Genomic DNA, 18699 nt, shown 5'->3' with positions numbered 1-18699 from the left:
GCGCCCTTCATCACGCAAATGTGTAATCAAAAAGCAATACAGCGTCTTAATACTGTACGAACATATTTTTTATAAATAATAAGTAACTATTATAAGTGCTATTATTATAACCTACTAGCTTTTCCCGGCATGCGATTGTTATAAAAAAGACCTGAGAGTAATGGCAGTCATGAAAAAATATATATCTTAATCCCATAATATCTTTTATTGGTAGAATTATACAAAAACCTTGCCCGTATCACCCGCGTAATTCCCGTTCCCGTGAAAATATGGGGATAAGCCTATAACACTCACAAATAACGTGGATTTCTAGTGGTAAAAAAAAATCAAAATCTTTGAGTTTCAATACATCAATAATCACTTCCTATGTTCCCCACTTTAATCTGAGAATTCAACTGAAAAATTCGTTAAATAAAGAAATGCTCAGTTTTATATAGCAGTTTAGATTGGGTAATCCAGTCAAGATTTAAAACAGACCTAGACTGTTGATAACATATAACTTGTAAGCTAACGAAACTGCGCACAGTTGTTGCGACATATTGGCCAGGTGCGGTAACGCAACGTTCAGTTAAATTTAACTGTTCGGTATAGTTTGTAGTTAAACCAAACATATAAATAGCTGCTACCACTTCTTGAGACTTCGATAGCTACCTACGATAAAACTTAATGAGCCTGTATAACCAGACACCCATCAATTAAGACTTTGACAGCCTTTTAAAATAGGTATTTAGTAGGTATATATCTACCTACTATATACCTACGAGACGTGAAATTCCAGTGGATATGACTTATGTTTTCGAATCGGAGGACGTAGGCTCGAATCAGGTCCGGGGCATGCATCTCCAACTTTTCAGTATTGTGCATTTTAAGGAATTGAACATCACGTGTCTCTAACGGTGAAGGAAAAACATCGTGAGGAAACCTGCATGCATATCTAAGAATTTTCTTAATTCTCTAGGTGTGTGAAATCCGCCAATCCGCATTAGGCCTCCGTGGTCTAACCCCTCTGTTCTGAGAGGTGACTCGTGCTCAACAATAAGTCGAATATGGGTTGTTAATATACCTACAACTGCCTCATTGATCCCGTGGTTAGCTGGTTCAGCTACGGACAATGAGGTCCAGGGTTGAATCCCGGTCAGACCAACAAAAAAAATACGTTAATGAGATTTTTCTTACAAGAAATCTTAATAGCAACTTGGAGTTGGGAAGTCGGCAGTGTGGGTACACCCCCGTGCCTCACAGAGCACGTAAAGCCGTTGGTCCTGCGCCTGATCTTTCGCAGGTCGTGTCGGTCTGCCGTCCCATCGGACTATTAGAATGAGGGAATAGAGAGTGCACCTGACCTCACATCATCATCAGGTGCCCTCTTACTGAAGTTTAGCGGTCAGATGGAGAAAACTTTTCCGATCGATTGAAATATTTTTCAGCTGGCTGTAATTACTCTTGGTCCACTCTTGAATATCGTCCACCCATTTACGTCTCTGCCGTCCTTGTGCCCTTTTTCCGGCTATCTTGCCTTCTAGGATCAACTTAGGAAACTCGTAGAGGGCTCTTTGCAGATGTCCGAAAAATGCAACCTTCCGCCTCATTACAGTTGTCATAAGCGCGCTTGCAATAATTTGCGTTGACCTCACAGTACTGAGATAAAATAAAACAACTGTGCATTACCATAACATTAGTCAAGTGATCTAATCCGAATCATCAGTTAAAACGGGGTTAATGCACTGTCCGTTGAAAGCATTGCGGCGTACTTTACAATCGAAATTATGAAATGAATGCCAGCATCCGCGCATCGCGATCATATTGGGATACTTTGGCGCTCATTTCGAACATCGAGGCCTGATATGGTTTAGCGTAATGTGATATGTGTAGTTTACTTTTTTTATCTTATCTGTATTGCCAGATGTGTTAGAAATGTAACACTAACCATTTGAATGAACCCACGACTCACTTCTCCGCACGCATGATTTCACACCCGCGTAGTCTTTCCCCCCGTCACCCGCATATCAAGGGAGTGTCATAAAAGAACTTGCTAGACTATAGTACCTATTTTGTTATCTTTAGTGAAGGGTTTCTCATAAAATACAATCTCGAAGATCTGGTACGAGTAGGTCAGTAGGCCGTAAGAACACAAAGTAATGCATTTTATTGAACATCAAAACCTTTATAGCCTATATTAATCTTTTATGATCTCAGTACATGTTGACTATCAGTATAAGCTTATTTAGTTAAACGCACTGGTTCAATGTGCACAGTCCATTATCATCTCTAGCAAAGTTTAAGGATGTTTAAATCGTCTACTAATAAAAAGGAGGTTCGTCGAAACTTCGATTTCTGGTTTTTTTTCTCAAAATTATCAGTATAAATTCTCAGAATGGAGTCGTGGGGTTATACTTCAGTGAATCGGTGAGCCGTCGATAGTGATCGTTACAGATTCAAACTAAACCCTACCTCTCTAAACTCACCACCTCAGAACAAAACAGCGCGTTGAGTATAAGCTCCATATCGAAATGAAATGAGATGAAATGAGAATTGAAATGAAATGAAAATTTTATATTTATAGTTTTACCACTGATGTGGCTGAGACCTTCTTTTAAGTAAAAACCTGTGTCAGAAGGTCTCGCTCTTCCTTAATAACAAATTTAAACTTAACTTGACATGCAAAAAGCGCTGATATCCTCTCTCCTTGCTCTGTATCCCCTGATAAAATAGGCTGATAATTTAATAATGATGATGAAAATCCCGGGCTTATACCGGAAAATCTAAAATCTAGAAATGCCTGGATCAGAAAGATGGTCTGGGATCGAATTGATAAAGCGTTTTCAACATAGTCGTTTAATAAAAAAAAATTGATGCCACAGAGCATTGACTAATCGTATTTTTTTAAGAATATTTGCCATATCTTTTAAATATGGCCTATATTCCCATTCCCCTCCAACTAGTCAGGAATTACTGTATTAGGTGTGGGTACGACAATAGTGGACCGTGATATCCCAGTGGATATAACCTCTGCCTCCGATTTCGGAGGGTGTGGGTTCGAATCCGGTCCGGGGCATGCACCTCCAAATTTTCAGTTGTGTGCATTTTAAGAAATTAAATATCGAACTACCACCTTCGGTGATAAGTCCGACCTCTTTAGCCTTGGGCTATTAAGGCTCTATCTATTCTCTAATCTCTGTACCTACTTCATTCATAATTCAAGAGTACACCTCAGGCCGCATTTTATATAATGAATTATTCGCAGTTCTTTGAGGCTTGAATTTGATTAAAGTTCCCAAAAGTAATTTATTTTTTCACATAAGCTGCCACCTAGATTTCGTTATGAATAAAACAAGTCTGTTTTTGTTATTTCCAGGTACGTAACGTGTTTGGTGTGCAGAGTTGATGAAAATAGCATACCTATTAGGTATGTTAAGTGTCGATATATGATAGCGTGAAGCGTAAGTGAGTAGCAGCGGCGAAGAGCCCATGCAAGCCGATTCCCACTGGGTTACCTTTAAAAATCCATGCATATTTATTGTTGTACCTTCTGTATGTAGATATTTGAGAAACCGGAGTTTGCTTCACGCTATATGAATTTCCTTTACTTTGGGACGGCTTACTTTCATCTCCATTCTTCGCCACTGGTGTGGTTCGCCACCTTATAAATCTTCACTAAACCAGTGGCGTGCACTTCATATATGCATTAAAGTTCTGCATACCCTATGATATGTTATTCTTAATATTTATTAAATGCAGATTTACCCAGTTTGGTTATTTTTTTTTTACTAGTGCATACCCTGATCGACAACCTTATGCACGCCACTGTACTAAACATATCAAAATGTACAGACTTTAAAGGCACAACACTAAACTCCGGGCTGAGGATTTTTATTGAAAAGTCTTAAAAAGTTAACCGCAAGAGACCAGGAGAGTTTTTATCCGTATGTCGTTGATGTCCCTAGGGCCAAAAAGATTTGTGTCTTTTCTCATACGCACGGCTAAGGTTGGGAATACCCTTCCCAAGTCTGTGTTTCCTCATTCTTATGATTAGGGTATCTTTAAAACAAGAGTGAATTGGCAAGCGTGTCCCATTTAGACTATAAATATCTACACTTACCATCAGATGAGATCGTGGTCAAATGCGAGCCGTAAAAAAAGAAATGATCATTACTTTCCTCAACCGAGGACTCAAACCCAGAGCCTTATGATCCGAAGGTCTCCGTGGCTTAGTGGTATGCGCGGTGGATTTATAAGATGAACGTCCTGGTTTCGATCCACGGCTCGGCTGATTGACGTTTCCTTATTTGATTCAGTTCTGACTGAAGGGAGGCATCGGCCGTGGCTAGTTACCACCGTTTTAGATGTCGTGTAGAAACTGAAAGGAGTGTGGATTTTCATCCTACGCCTAAAAAATTAGCACGCTTCCATCTTAGATTGCATCATCACTTATCATCAGGTGAGATTGTGGTCAAGGGCTAACTTGTAAAGAATTTAAAAAAAAGCCACTTAGGTTTACCACTGAATTAACAAGTAAGTAAGCTTTAGTTTTAGTTTACCTACATGTAATTTGAAACGACTTTAATCCTTTATGTTGAACGATATAAGGCCTCATAAAACCGAATGAAGGCTGTATAAACCAAACCTTGTTATAAAACAAAGTCCGTCCAGTAAAATGTTTACCAAGCAATTAAATGGACTTTCCTAATTATGTTGTTACGATGTAAAGAGCCCTTAATCGCTGTTGTCGTGTAACAGGGGCTTAAGTTTATTTTGAAATTTCGATGTTATTTTCTTATACATTTTCTTTTTCTTTTATTAATTGCTCTTTAGCGCTTTACTGCAGTATAGCTTACAAAAAAAATATGAAGTCGTTTGTTTCTTCCATCTTCCCAACTAGTACCAATAACGAAGTTATGAAAAATTATTACTAACCAGTTGTTTTTTACACAGCCACATTGTCCCACAAATTTCGTGGCACGTTATTTCGTTCATACGCTCAGAAAATTTCATTACCTAGTAACCCTGTTAGCTACCAGAATCAAGAATTTTTGCATATATAAAAATAGAGCGCCTTATCAAGAGGTTACTACAACATTGATGAGTTCCTTAATGATAAAGGTGCTTAGAGGCCATTGGATCAGCTTCCACCTTCACACAGGAAGTAAAACTATACGAAATTGTAATTATTTAATCAATTGGAATGGAAAGTGCTGTTGAGTTTCTTGCCGGCTCTTCTAAGTAGAACATGCCTTCCGAACCGGAAGAATCTTTACAAATAGTCAACTGACGTTTCAAAAGTGCTTGTAAAGTGAGCCTACTTGAAATAAATGAATTTTGAATTTTCAAGATAAAGCTACTCACGGAAAATTCACTTGATAGTTCATTATTTTCTTACTCTTATCCCACTTAAGTGGGGTCGGAAAAATATGTCAATCTTTTCCATTCGTCTCTATTACTCGTCAACTCATAATCCACTCCTTTTACACACATGTCCTCTTTCACACAACCCAACCATCTCTTCTTTGGCCTTCCTCTCCTCTTATGTCCTTCCACTTGCACATTCAACATTTTTCTAGTAATATGACTTTCCTCCCTACGCATTACATGTCCATATCAAGCTAACCTTCTACTCCTCAAATTTTCTGTCACTGGCGCCACCTTCAGACTTCCTCTTAAATACTCATTCCTTATTTTATCTATTCTTGTCACACCACACATCCATCTCAACATACGCATTTCGTTCACATGCATTCGTTTACTATCCTTCCCTTTCACCGCCTAACATTCTGATCCATACAGCACGACAGGTCTTACAACCGTTTTGTATATTTTTTACCCTTAAGTCTAAGAGGCATTTGCGGGTCACACAGTACACTTGAGACCTGTCGCCATTTCATCCATGCCGCATTCATTCTACTTTTTACGTACGGAAAATTGACTTGACTTGACTAAAGACAGTTTGCTTGGCGAAACAAATCACACAGCAGATATGAAATAGTGCATGCCGTAGTGTACTGTGTATAGCAGCACGTCTCCGTATTTGTTCCCCCACTTGGCAGCGCTTGGCGATTGCCCAATTCCTGATTATGTGTTGCGAACAAATTGATATTGGCGATTGTGTACCTGTTTGGGAGTCAACTGGCTGCAAAATGGAGTCTCTCCGTATAGAACGAGATTGTGACGGCCAGACAAGTGGCGTGAACTTCATAGATGCAATAATTTGCTGCCTACCCTTTGGACTCATTACAAACTTAATTTACAAAAGGAATGTTCCATTTTGTAGAATTTGTACATATGGTGCATACCTTACTTAAAAACCTTGTGCTCGAAACTGGCCAGACAGACCTATTTTTTAAGATCTTGGTCCATTTCGGACTATGTCACGTACGCAGGTTTCCTCACGATGTTTTCCTTTACCGTTTGAGACCACGTGATATTTAATTTCTTAAAATTCACACAACTGAAAAGTTGGATGCCCCGGACCGGATTCGAACCCGGTCATATCCACTGGGCTATCACGGCTCTATATATCTTACAGTTAATACATATTACTCGTATATTCATTAAGAGCGTTTGCCAAGTCGATCTATTTTATTTAAGTCCAAGTCCAAGTTATCCCAGTATTCTCAAGGAAACGGGAACTACGGATGTGAAACAACGTGGCATCGGCTTATCTATACTAATATTACAAAGCTGAAGAGTTTGTTTGTTTGATTGAACGCGCTAATCTCTGGAACTACTGGTCCGATTTGAAAAATTCTTTCAGTGTTAGATAGCCCATTTATCGAGGAAGGCTATAGGCTATATATTATCCCTGTATTCTTACGGGAACGGGAACCACGCTGGTGAAACCACGCGGCGTCAGCTAGTATATTATAACAAGTGGGTTATAATTATACGATTTCCATTCGGGCCACTATTGAGAGTTTCTTGGACTTGAACCTACGGCCTCAAGATCCGAAGCCGCATATACTAACTTCACCAACGAGGCAGTTGGTATTAGATTACGTCGATTTAATTATTATTGTTAGTTGCGCTAGAACTAGTTAGCCTTTGTTTTTAATATCAGAACTTCCGTCTTGTAGATAACCTGTTAATTGCTTTATTACAGAATGGTTATAATTAAAACGTAATATATTTTTAATCCCCCACTTATAGTAGTGGTTTTATAAGTTTGATTTGTCTGTCTGTGAATCTGTGTGTTTGTCTGTGATCCGATAAGCCAATACTAAATTACCGTCGTTTTTGGATTTTGATGAAAATAATTTAAAAATCCTAATAAAATATAATCTAGCAGACGCTCGCGAATTCGTCTACATCCAATTCAGTTTTTCACAAGTTCCTGCGAGAACCATGGATTTTTACGGAAAAAAGTGTGGTTCAAGGTCTATTTCAATTCCAAATCTCTGCCAAATCGGTTTAGTGTTTCCGCGTGAAGCAGTAACAAACACACACAAACTTTCACCTTTATGCTATTGATTCAATGATATTTTATACTAGACTAGCTGACGCCGCGAGGTTTCACCCGCGTGGTTCCTGTTCCCGTAGGAATACGGGAATAATATATAGCATATAGCCTTTCTCGATAAATTGGCTATCTAACACTGAAATAATTTTTCAAATCGGACCAGTAGTTCCTGAGACTAGCGCGTTCAAACAAACAAACTCTTAAGCTTTATAATATTAGTATAGGATATGTTACGTGCCTACAAAATCACCGCAATATGTGATCCGAATTTAGCTATTTCACACAGTGCACACATGCAAAATTCTGTTACATATAATAGTTTTCACACTTCCTGTACACACAACTCGACGTTGTAGACAATATTTAGGTATTACTTGTTTAAATAACTTTCGTTGTTTACTATGCGACTAAATGAAATTAAGACAATTAGCCACCATTGTTCGCCTCAGTTTTGACACGCTAGTGACATATCTACGTGTTTATTATATACTCTTTGCGAGGCACGACAATTGTTCAGCGGGGAAGCTTGACTCCATGATATCTCGGCTTTTAGTCCGGCCCTCTTACCGGAACCATTGAGTCTTGAGGTCTTGATCCGTGAAAGCGAAAAATCCAGAAAATCAGCTCTTCCATCTTAGCTTATGTAACGATCGAACGTGCCTCAGCAGCAAAGGTCACGGTTTGGTTACCGATGTATGTGTCAATGAGTGTACGCATAAATGTAGTTGAAAAGTGAATGTAATCGCACGTGACTGCGCGTCGCTGGCTCCTCTATAGTGCTCTTTAGTGTCTCTATCATACGGACGTTTAGATTGTTGTGGGACGTGATTTAAAAAAAAAAAAACTCAGCGCCGTTTTTATATAGAGCGTCGGCTTGCGCGTGAGTGAACTCAGAAGTCAGAACAGTCGAGTTTTATGACTGTTGTTACGCGATTGTGTGGTTCTATTAAATGAACTCGACGGACGTTTCGTCTTGTTAGTCGTACGTCCGAGCGTGTTGTTGTTTTTTTTTAAATTATAATACGTGTACTTTGTTGTGTTGGTATATGTTTTGTTTTTGATGTATATGTAGGAAAATTAGTTTACTGCGCGTCGTTCAGTGCTGTGGTGTGCAGTGCCTATTGTAGTGGTGATTTTGGATTTGTTGCTAACAGACGGGCTGGTGTTTTCAAAGGTATTTTTTTTGCTAATTTGATTATTATTTTAAATTTGTATTTAATATATTTTTTTTCTTATCTCCGTGTCTTGAATGTAAAATGTTTCGAATTGTTTAGGATTACTTAAATGTTGAGGCTGATATATAAATCGCGAGGGTGAAATTTTCTTAATGAAATTTTATTAAATAAGTAAATTATTATTTTTATCGGATTGCTATTTGATTATAATCTCAATAGTCTAATATCTGAATTAAAAATGAACTTAATAACCATTAGAATAATTCCCACTCTTATAGGTCTTAAGAGTACGTTTAGTTCGATGACATATGGGGCAATTCGCCATGTTTAAAAAAAAATATTCTTTTTTTTGTTGTTCGAACAAACAAACATGTATATTACGTGTGTTTCGTAAAGAAATAAATTTAAATATTTTATTTTTTTTTGTTCTAATTTTATCTGCAATCAGTTTTGCAACTATAATCAGATGTGATGTGAGGCTGTTGGCAGTTGGAGCATGATTCCAGCAAACCATCTACTCCTAATTTCTTTTTTTTTATACATATATATATTTTTGTTAACCCAGAAGGTTTTTCAGGCGACGCTAAAGTATTTCTTTTTAGGCGTTTCGTGTAGGATCTTGTTTTGAGTGCAACAGCCAGATCATTAGGGTGCCTAGGGTGGGTGTATTAAATAAAATAATAAAAAAACATAAAATAGTTCCGAGATTACAAATCTGAGGGAAGTTTACAGTGTCAAGATGCGTCAAACCCGTAGTGGGGTGTATTATTTCGTTAGGCCCATGGTTGGTGCGTTATAACGTATTTTTTAAAATCCCCTTTTCAAAAAAGAGGGTTTTATAAGTTTGAACTATCTGTCTGTGAATCTGTCCGTGATCCGATAAGCCAATCCTAAATTATCTGCATTTTTTTTAATTTTGATGGAAATAATATAAAAATTCTAAAAAAATATGATAGTACTGAGGGTAGTTTACGCTATCAAGATGCGTCAAACCCGTAGTGGGGTGTATTATTTCGTTAGGTAACCCGCGGTTGGTGCGCTGCCAAGTAATGCATACGTTTCCCCTAGCGCCACTAAATTAATATCAGCCCTGGTTTATCCACTTCACGGGCTTAAAGTTAAATAAATGTTACTTGAATGTTTTAGTGTGCACAACCGGTGTGTTTGCACACGGAAAAGCCAAAAGGAAGGATAAATAATTATTTTAGCTATTTGTGTTTCCTGCTCCGCTGTAAATGGCTTTGAATTTTGGCTTGTTTACTTGAGGGCGAATTGTTAATGCCGTTAAACAACATTTGTGTATCGTTTCAGAATGGCTCGGACTTACTTTGTTTGGCGACCTGTCTTGTGTGTTTAAAGAGAGCTCGGGTTCCTTTCTCAGTGTAAACCAATGAATAATTAACACAGAACTTAAAGTAGTAATTTTGATTATAAGTATCTTTTGTTTCTCGTCGTCATCGTCCTCTGAGAGTCAGAGGATAAATATTTTTTTCTGTACAAGTAATATAGTAGGTACTTATAATAAATAATTATTTATGATTATATTACTGTTTTCGTCATTTACATAATTACACAACTTAGTTATTATTTAAACCATATTGCCTGCTCATTAGAGAGAGTGAAAGTAATATTTCGTTTGCTTAGGTTTACGTAAAAATTACAATTCGTACATTGAAAAAAAAAAGAAAAGAAAATCAATATTGTTTACGGTTTAATGTCAGTGTTAAACTGTGGTTCGGTGACTTTATAAACCACCAATGTCAGATATAAATAGTCTGTGGTCAAATACTAGAACGGAGGAATTTAAATCCTATATTGAACTAGCGGAATTTTCATAAATTCCTCGGGAACGATGGATTTCTCCGCGATGAAAAGTAGCCTATGTGTTAATCCAGAGTAGGTAAAATCTATTTCCATTACCAAATTTCAGCCAAATCGGTGCAGTAGTTGGGGCGTTAAAGAGTAACAAACATCCAAACAAACTTTCGCGTTTATACCTAATATTAGTAGATTTATGTTGGTTGTAGATTATTGTTGGCAATGGATTTGTACATATTATTTTACCAAATATAGAAGATATATATTGTCTTTATATTATGGACTAGCTGACGCCGCGCGGTTTCACCCGCGTGGTTCCCGTTCCAGTAGGAATAAAATATAGCCTTCCTCGATAAATGGGTTTTGTATATTGTATTGCAATTGTAACTTTATTTTATTTTTAATTTAATTTGGTAATTATGACTATTGGTGTAATTTTTTCTTTTTTGTTTGTAATTTCACGGTACTAATGTAACGGTGTAATTTGGCGGTACGTCTTTGTCGGTAGGGTGGTAACTAGCCACGGCCTCCCACCAGCCAGACCTAGACCAATTAAGAAAATCTCAATCGGCCCAGCCGGGGATCGAACCCAGGACCTCCGTCTTGTAAATCCACCGCGCATACCACTGCGCCACGGAGGCCGTCAAAATTTATATATCCCCGTAATTTGTATATCTATATTTTATCCCCGTGTTCTTATGGGTACATAAACTACGTGCGCGAAACCGCAGGGCATCGGCTTTTAATGGATCAATTCAACATTACCACTAAATTAAACGTGCAATTCTATTACAACACTTATGGGTAATTTCAAAAATTTACGAGGTATTAAAAGTGTTTTTATTTCAACTAATTGCTGTGTTACAACGGATTTGAACGTGCACGAGCCGTTTCAATGTTTATTATTATTGATGGTGTTATGTAATTTTTATTACAATATCTAGTTAATTGATCCGTTCAAGGTTTTTATTGACTAGCGTCGTGATTATTGGTTACTGAGTAAAAAATAAATACGTGAGTTAATAATTGCAAAAGTATATTCTAGTATAAATATTTTTTTTATCGTGATGATTTTGATATAATTATAATACACTAATTTTACGATCGAGTTCTGCATTCAAAGTCCTAGGTTCGATTCCCATATGTGAACAATGTTTGTGTTGTGACCGTTGTGTTTGGAAGTCATTGCAAGCGGTCTATGTCTAGCAGTGGACTTCCATCGGCTGATATGATGATGATGATGATTATAATGATTAATCACTAATCAGTCAGTTATAGAATCAATGTTCGGCCATGTTAATTATTCTCCAATAAGAGTCCGCTACCATAAATAATCGTTTGCCTTCCTCGTCCTGCCACTTCGAAACTTATTACCACAGTCTTAGAAATAATATTAGTAATAACTGTAGGGTCTAACAAAGCTGTTTGACCCTATAGTTTTTCGATTAGAGTTGTAGTTACTTAGCGATTATATTTCGGAGCCATAAGTTATTGTTTGAAAACTTAAGTCTTGGAGATAGAGGGATTTGTGTTTGATAGCAAACATCAAATATTATACTGGGCTAATAGGAATGTAAAATATGTTTATAAATAAGTAACAGACGTAACAGACGCCCTGCGTTTTCACCCGCGTCGTTCCCACGTGGGATTCGGGGATAAAATATAGCCTATGTTCATCAGGGATAATGCAGGATTCTGAAGGTCGTAGCTCATTAGACCCGACCCGCACCGCCTCGCCTCGAGTGGTTAGTATTCTTCATATGGATTTGTATGGGTATGCGATCAGTACATCAACTTTGTACCATCACCGGATCGACTCGATCGCGAGGTGTCCACGCGCGGATTGCGAGTGGTATATTACATGATGATAGGCTATTGACATGCTTGCCTCGCGTGAACTGCGAGTTGGCAACGCGCGGTTCACTGGTGAACAACGCGGCGTCCACTCGTGGTCCACCTATCGACTCTCGGAAATTCGTTGACCACGCGAGGTTCACTGGTGGACAACGCGGCGTCCACCCGTGATCCACCTGTCGACGACAAGTGGACGCTTAGTGACGAGGCGGTGCGGGTCGGGTCCCGGGTACTTTCAGAGCCTATTCAATTCAAACAAACAACCAAATCTTTCCTCTTTATAAATTTAGTATAGATTACTTAGTATTTTTTATAACACTGCGTGACCTAAACCTGTATTTAGTGACTCTTTTCCGTGACTTAAATGGTCCACTTTTACACGGATAAGAGTTACTTGAGAACGGATTTAGGTCACACGTGCTATTAAATAGCATACGATTGTGACTTAGGTAACTAGGTGAATGAAGCATTTGGTATATTCCCGTATTCCGGTATTAATGACCGGTGTAATTAATGCACAACCACCAATGCTCCGCGCGCTGCCGCATTGTTGCAGCAATGCTGCCATGTCTGCTCACACACTGCTCTGATCCAGCAAACAATCGTGATGCCTCGTACTAGTCCTTTGACTCGACTAAATCGACAAAATAGGAAGCAGTGGCACTAAAGCGGTATGATATGCGTACACGTCTCTGTCTACTTCCCAGTGGGTCATGAACAGACGGCGGCACATTACGATGTTTACTCCGAATGTTTTGTGAAGTTGTTATTCTGTTATTGACGATGGTTTACCACTGACCTCAAGTTGATCATCTGCTTGTTTGGTTAACTTTTACTACCGTAAGAGGTAATATAGACTTATACTTCTTTAGTACATACTAGCGGACGCCCGCGTGCAATTAGTTTTTCTAATACTTACCTTTTTACCCTACGATCCGTATACGAGGCGGATCAGTGGACGCACTTGTATGATTCTACATAAGGAATACTAAAATCCGTTTGATGCAATGCATCCAAAACGATGAATCCGTACGATGCGGATCAGTGGACGCCTGCCATTGACCTCCCTGCTTATCTCTGTATGTCAAGTAGGTTACGATATTTCGTGTCCAGTGAGTGACATTTCACTTTTAGATTGTATTAGTATTTTAGGTACTTTGATATTCTTTTTTTATTATGGCCTTTTCTGTAAGTTAGTTGTACGCAATCAAAAATACCAATTTGAGTTGAAAAAATTGTTGAAATGCAACCAAAGGTGGTTCCAGTTTCGGAGTTAACGGTTACGGGCGAGGTATTAATGGGATTTGGAGGCCCATGTCGTAGAATTGGCACGCCAGTTTGGACTGCGGCCCGAATATTGTATCGTAGATGCACTGCCCTTGTTCGCAGTAAGTCAATTTGCGCTACATTTGGCTACTTACGCGAAAATTGTAGATTTCAAAATAGACTATCACATTTTTGGGAATGGGAAAAATTTCGCACAATGGTAAGCCATTTGGGCGCCATTGATTTCTCATCGGGATCCAGGTTTTGGTGGGAGCGTTGATGCAGTCGAAGCTGGAAGCGGGTTTATGATCCACAGATCCGCATTGTACGTATCGGACGTATCGCATATAACGGATTTCAGTATTCTTTGTATAGAAAGTAATACAAGTGCGTCCACTGATCCGCATCGTACGGATCGCATTGAACGGATTTTATCTACCGTAAAATCCGTATGATGCGATACGTACGATGCGGGTCATTGGACACCATGTCATTACTTGGACGAAGTAAAAAGTTTATTCTGACCATACCACAGACGGTTACAACCAGCGTCATACCAGAACGCTAAATTGATCGGCGGTAAGTCTTACTCGGTAAAGAACTACCCACGTATTTGCAGAGAGAAAATCCAGCTCATTTTGCAATGGTCTCAAAACGAAATCCTCTTTGACGAAGTCTACAAAAACGGAACCTTTGAAGATGGTTTTACTTTAGAATTTTATTTTGATACTTACTATCGAGTATATATAAGGATTTCGCCAGCAATGGATTATTTTCGACATGATTTTCAAGTAAGCCCTCATTCGCACGAGAGCTTTTACAATGAACGTTAAAAAAGCGTTCAAATACAACGAATGCAAACAAGCAGTGTTGCATTTTAAATTTTAGGCGTTGGAAATATACCTTCATTTAACTTCATACTTACTATATTTTTAACGTCCTTTAAAAAAACTCTCGTGCGAATAAGGGCTAAGAATATATGAATTTGAATGACACTAAAATATTAGCAGATAGCATTTCAAAATGGAAACAAAAAAGTCTACTTAGATGAAGGCTCATAAAAACTATTAGTCGAACACAAATTGCAAATCTGGTGTGACGAGGTCGTTAGTTAACGACCATCAGTCATAAATGCAAACAAATTTTGCAACTCGACTGATATTAGCAAACTAATCACACTAAAGAGATAAAGCTATTCTCGTTACTCGTACGTAAAGCCAAATAAACCTCCATATTTGACTACTCTATTCTGCCTAACTAAATGACTGTAGATCCTTTAAAGCGAAACGTTTAGGAGATCTAGACGCAAACCAGCACCTTCGAAAGACCAGACAAAGGCCTACTTATACCTATAACTACAATAGCAGTGGTCAGTTATTTTGCCAGTCGTGCAACCGGATTTTCATAACAAAGTTTGGTTTTGCCAGTCACATCCGGACGCACTTTAGACATTAAAGCCATGGTGTCACTTGACGTTACGGCGTGACGGATACGTCATCACTCAACTTATCTATGGTAGGAGCACAGACTGCAAAACCTTTAGTCTTCCTAAAATTCGTTAAGTCTGGCTAAAGCAGGCTCTCGGTCCATGTGGTGAGGCAATTAGTTAACGACCATCAATCATAAATGCAAACAAATTTAGCAACCCGACTGATATTAGCAAACTAATCACACAAAAGAGATGAAGCCACGCACGTTACGTAAAGCCAAATCAATTGGGCGTGAAGCGGAATAATCGATTTGTTTTATGAATTAAACCGTGTATGCAATGTGAATACTAATAAGGCTTAAAAGGTTAAGGATCGCGTGGATGATGCTTTTGTAATTAATGTATTTTTAACGTAGTTGATCGTTATCTAAATATATATAAGCGAAATATCACTTCGCATCGTACGGATTTTTAATTTAACTGTAGATAAAATCCGTTCGATGCCGATGAGTGGACGCACTTGTATGAGTTTCTATACAAATAATACTAAAATCCGTTTGATGCGATGCGTCCGATATGTACGATGCGGATCTGTGGACGCATACGTTTATAGTTAGCCGACGTAGTTAACTATATAGATTTATTAGAAAAAAAGTTCAAACTCTGGATTGTGATAGGTAGTTTTAAAAATAATGGTAACTGTAACTGTGGAGAAAAAAAAATGTAAAGTTTTTACAGGAGCTAGCAATAAATATGGTAGTTACATTCTATATCTTTACTGTAGGTATAGTTTAAGATAAGAATTAGAAACGTCAATCACCCATGTTTAATAGATGAAAAGCCTCTACGAGATTTTATTATTAACCTATATTACTGTGATGCACCGGCCTAAATACCGAAGTATTTGGGGACATTGGGAGTTTACTCGACGTATCACCCCTCAGTAAGAAAAGTCCTGGTCTAACCATTATTAACAATTAATATTAATAATTGTTTGGGCGGGAGTTTTAAAAAAATCGAAAAGGACCTAATCGAAATGTATTTTTCTTAACATACTTACTAAATTTGATTTAATTTTTCATCTCATAAACAGATGGGTGATGGTCGCTTCTAATTCGGTTCTTTTACCATTTAATAATTATTGAAACATACAATATAACTCACTAAATTATAGGTAGGTAAATCTTACATATTGTAAGTCTCGTTAGGAAAGTGACTTAAATAGAAAAATCCAGTTATCGACACGCGATTTCAGCTTTAGGCAAATGTTTTAACAGATTATAAGTAAGTTCACCGCCGCAAGGAATTGTTCGTTCAACTAGTCCACACGCAATTCTCTTGCCGATAAGGTGTTCTTAATTTCCACCATAAAAGCATTTGGTTATTACCTATATTTGCAGCGTGTTGGGCTTAATACTCACAATCACAGAAAGTACAGGTCTTTTTTAAACTTACTTATCTGGAAAAGGTACGGTAGGTAACTTACTTAATAAATCAGAATGGGATCATAGAAGAACGATTTGGCAGTCCATATGGTAAACAGACTTGGTCTAGGATCCCTTTTTAACCGACTTCAAAAAAAGGAGAAGGTTATCAAATCTTCGGAATCTTTTTTTTATATATGTCCACCGAATACTCGAAGACGCCTGAACCGATTTGAATTTTGTTTTTAATATTTGTCTATTTCGCTACACGAGCTGTGCCGTTAGATGCATTTTGGGCCTACAGGGTAGAACTTTGGGGTTAAGGTTAGTCTGTTTATAGGCGACGGGTTTCTACTTACTGTTAGATTGACCATCTGCTTGCTTGAGACTAATAATTGCACTAAGGTCTGATACCAAGAGACACTGTAAAAGAGAGAGTTATTTAAAAAAATAAAATAAAGGTGCCTTTAGAATGGAGTGTATAGCTATAGAGGATCAATACTTTCGTGGAGTGGATGGGCATGATTAAAAATTATCCGCCACAAAAGTTTGGGACCACATTGTATACCCGAAAACATTTTTTATTCGCGAGTCTCGTTAAAACTTTTCACGAAGGAAATCCAAAAAGAATGTTCCATTGTTGTACTTCTCTCCAAATATATTCAAAGTTTGTCTAAAAGGTAGCATTCCGAACTACGCGGATCACTTGAAAGGGTCCTTGAAGAAATTTTCTCCAAAAAGGCCGTATTTGATGGTCTCCTAAAATAGCGGAGACCCTAAAGTTATAAGAATGTCTCATTAGATGTCGTATTGGATAGTTCGGTACGTTGCTAAGCAACGTCAACCCTATCCGATCACACAAGTGATTCTCCCATCGATTAAACGAGGCACTTCATAAATATTGGAACTGTTTGAGTTGGCTGGACGGGTGGCTGCTTTTAAGCGACATTTTGAGTTAAATATATTGGGGGACGTTTTAGTTTATTTAGTCAGTGATTTCATGCAAGTCAAAATATAGCCTATAGGTTGATAATCTAATGTAGACAATCTGCTTTATTTAACACAAGCGGACGCCCGCGACTTATCCGCGTTGAATTCAGTTTTTCACAAGTCCATGGATGAAGGAACCATAGATTTTTCCGGGATGAAAAGTAACCTATGTTTTAATCCAGAGTAAAATCTATTTCCATACAAAATTTCAGCCAAATAGCTTCAGTAACCGCAGCGTAAAAGAGGAACAAACATACTTACACACTTACACACTTTCACACTTACACACAAACTTTCTCCTGTATAATACTAGTGTGATAGGTTGATAAAGTGTAGACAATCTGCTTTATTTAACACTAGCGGACGCCCGCGACTTCGTCCGCGTGAAATTCAGTTCTTCACAAATCCCGCGGGAACCATGGATTTTTCCGGGATGAAGAGTAGCCTATGTTTTAATCCAGAGTAAAATCTATTTCCATACAAAATTTTAGTCAAATCGCTTAAGTAGCTGCAGCGTAAAAGAGTGACAATCACTTGTCTACTTGCACAGTTTCACACTTACACAATCTTTCGCCTTTATAATAGTAGTGTGACTAGCGTACGCGGCTTAGTACGCGAAGACACCTTTGATTACCGTTGAAAAATTTATAGTAAGTCAAAGTTAAACTTGTATTGTCGCGTACTTTTATTAGAACTTTTAAAGAGGAACACGAATTATTATTGCTACTGTTTATACAGCGCACGCAACGAAAGCTCCCAAAAGGAATATTTTTTCTCGTTTTACGCCACATTTTTTTACTAATGCTCCGCTCGTCTTTCCGCTTTTATCTTTAGAATGATGTAAAATAGCATTAGCATTACATCATCACTTACCATCATTTGAGATTGTAGTCAAGGGCTAGGTACCTAAAAAAAGCTTTCATCCAATAACTCAAAAATATTTTTACAATAATTCTAAACTGTATTTTCGCGTTCCGCCCAGGTAACCAAACCAACATAGTTTATAATATTATTAGTATAGCTATAAATATTCACAAACATAATTTATTTATTTTTATTTCAAAATAGTTATTTTTGTACAACACTGTATAAATACACGGTTCGTCCGTTATTGGTATCGTGTTCAAACGCAATCTACACACCGATTTGAATATCAAACAAAAGTAAGCAATTGAATTATTTCAATACCATGCACAATCATATTCGATATTGCAGTACTGGTATTTGCTCTGTTTGTGGTGTAATAGTAGATAACTAGTATCATCCGTTTGTTTGTTGAACGCTAACGCGGGC

The 18699-nt window shown here is 37.8% G+C and overlaps 1 protein-coding gene across 5 annotated transcripts in view; it reads left to right on the top strand.

Annotated features, from left to right (window-relative positions):
• LOC112054245 (furin-like protease 2) overlaps window positions 1-18699 on the top strand; it is a 373473-nt gene that overhangs the window by 70354 nt on the left and 284420 nt on the right. Inside the window, exon 1 of one of the 5 annotated variants that reach the window (XM_052886549.1) lies at window positions 8180-8624. The exons of 3 other annotated variants lie outside the window; for them this stretch is intronic. The gene's annotated coding sequence lies outside the window, so the exon portion shown is untranslated. Of the gene's footprint in view, window positions 1-8179; window positions 8625-18699 lie in introns of those variants that run through there. One more of the 5 variants, XM_052886554.1, reaches the window with a different exon arrangement.

This window comes from Bicyclus anynana, chromosome 17 (assembly GCF_947172395.1).
Source record: "Bicyclus anynana chromosome 17, ilBicAnyn1.1, whole genome shotgun sequence".
Taxonomy (NCBI): Eukaryota; Metazoa; Arthropoda; class Insecta; order Lepidoptera; family Nymphalidae; genus Bicyclus; species Bicyclus anynana.
Note: the sequence above shows the minus strand (reverse complement) of the source record. Positions and strands in the feature narration are given on the sequence as shown.